The sequence below is a fragment of the Rhinopithecus bieti genome, unplaced genomic scaffold (genome assembly GCF_001698545.2).
Source record: "Rhinopithecus bieti isolate Rb0 unplaced genomic scaffold, ASM169854v2 scaffold_24306, whole genome shotgun sequence".
NCBI classification, from domain to species: Eukaryota; Metazoa; Chordata; class Mammalia; order Primates; family Cercopithecidae; genus Rhinopithecus; species Rhinopithecus bieti.
The window spans coordinates 3462235-3464792 of record NW_016811898.1 but is presented as its reverse complement, the minus strand read 5'-3'; positions in this window follow the sequence as shown (position 1 = coordinate 3464792).

The following is a 2558-nucleotide window of genomic DNA, read 5'->3' as shown; positions in this document are numbered from 1 at the left end:
TGCAAATTTGCATTTTTAGTAAGTTCCCTGCTGCTGCTTTCCAGTGATTATGCTTTGGAAATCACTAACCTAAGACTTACCACTCAATGCCATATGCTCTTTTTATGTGTCTAATTATCCAGACGGAGCTCTTGGTACAGGAACTATCTTATCTTGTTTGTGTTTGTATTTCCAACTTCTAACCCATCAGTTGTTCCTGAAAATATTTGTGTAGAATAAGTGAGTTGAAAGAAAAAATTGCAATGGGTGATGTTTGATATTATACTCACTTTTTAAGAATCCAGATTTCTTCTAGTTTCTCTTCAAAAGCAGGAGGCTCCTGTAGCCATGGTCCCAAAGTCCTATATGGCAACAATTGGCTAATGCTGAATGGTGTTGGCCCTTAGACCATAGCTGCCACAGCCCCTCACAGTCCTTCCCCCAGGTCACATCTATAACTTCTTCCTGATACCCTGAGGAACTGGAGTTTTGAAACCAAGAAGCCAGGAACAGTCTCATGGTTTCTTTGTTTTCTGCTGCCATGTCATTTTCCTGAGGTATTAGTGCAAAAAGACCAGTGGTTTGAATAGAGGGGTGGGAAATTAGGGAAAAGGGATCACTAGGCTGGGCTCATGGGCTCACGCCTGTAATCCCAGCACTTTGGGAGCCCAAAGCAGTGGATCACAAGGTCAGGAGTTTGAGACCAGCCTGGCCAACATGGTGAAACCCTGTCTCTACTAAAAATACAAAAATTAGCCTGAGGTGTTGGCACGCACCTGTAATCCCAGCTACTCAGGAGGCTGAGGCAGGAGAATTGCTTGAATCTGGGAGGCAGAGGTTGCAGTGAGCTGAGATCGCGCCATTGCACTCCAGGCTGGGCAACAAGAACTAAACTCCGTCTCAAAAAAAAAAAAAAAAAGAGATCAGATCACAGAGGGAAAAATGGTTAACATCTTGGAATACTATCTTATCACTTAATGTATAATGGCTTATGGTAGCCAGATGAAAAATTGACCATTGTCATGGAGGAATAGGGGATCTTGTTTAAGGGAGAGCAAGGAAAAAGGAAAGGCAGAGAGAGGTGTACAATCTGGGCCCTGAAATACTAGGGAGAACTTCTGTGTATGGAGTGTTTACTCTTTGTCAGGCGTTGCAATGACCACTTGATGTGCCTTCGCTAAGTGAGTGTTCAACCCCAGGGGATAAGTATGATTATTGCCACTTGACAGGTAAAGAGACTAAGGCTCACAGGGGTTAAGAAACTTGCCCAAGCAGAGCTGGAATTTAAATCCACAATTATTTGACCCCAGAACCCATGCTTTTAAACACTCTATCATAATGCTATACCAAAAGCATAGGGTAGCAGAAAACATTTCAAGTAGAGAAACACAGCATGAGCAATGGCATGAGGGCATTAGAGTACATTATACCACATCCTGTCAATTGAGTGTGGTTCTCACATAGGGCTTTTCAAGGGATGTGTCTGTAGATGACACTAGAAAGATCCACTGGACTGTTATGCCCTGTAAAAGAAATTAGACCGTGTTCTGAGAGGCTTCAACATGAAGATGCCAGAAACAAAAGGAAAAGATTATCCTCCCTTCTTGACACCTTGATGCATTCGGACTGGAAAAAAGATACATATGGTTGATTTCTATGTCTCAATTAATTCATAATAGAACTAGAGAAGACCAGAAACAATGTCAGAGAAAGAATAAGGACTCTTCAGTCTCAAAAGGCAAGAGCAGAGGGAGAACCCTTGAAGTCAGAGAACATTCTGCATTTTAAGCAAGACTGGATAGTCCGAAAACTTTGAGCTGCCTGCCATGCCCCCAGATCTTTCTTTGTGTCATGTGATCTTATTATCCTGTCAGAACCAATAGGGCCAGGTACCTGCCCGAGACAGCTGTGTGGGCTGGATTTAAGGGATGAAGTGGCTTGTCATGAGAACCCTGTCCAACGTGGGGTTTGAGGGTCATCTAAACTGATGCATGGCGAGCAAACTCAATCATATTCTCTCTCAGGACACATTTAATGAAGACACCCCAAAGGGGAGGGCAGCAACAGAAGCTGAGAAGTAAATGCCAAGTCAGCCTTTGGTATCAGCACCACAGAGATACCTTTTTTGTTTTTTTCAGATAGGGTCTTGCTCTGTCACCTAGCTCACTGCAGCCTTGAACTCTCAGGCTCAAGCAATCTGCCTGCCTCGGCTTCCCAAAGTGCTGGGATTACAGGAGTGAGCCATTGCGCCTGGCCTGAGAAATACTTTTCTTTTTTTCTTTTTCTTTCTTTCTTTTTTTTTTTTTTTGAGACAGCGTCTCACTCTGTCGCCCAGGCTGGAGTACAGTGGCGCGATCTCGGCTCACTGCAACCTCCACCTCCCAGGTTCAAGTGATTCTCGTGCCTTAGCCTCCCAAGTAACCGGGATTACAGACCTGTACCACCACGCCTGGCTAATTTTTGTATTTTTAGTAGAGATGGGATTTTACCATGTTGGCCAGGCTGGTCTCAAATTCCTGACCTCAGGTGATCCACCTGCCTCAGCCTCCCAAAGTGCTGGGATTACAGGCATGAGCCAG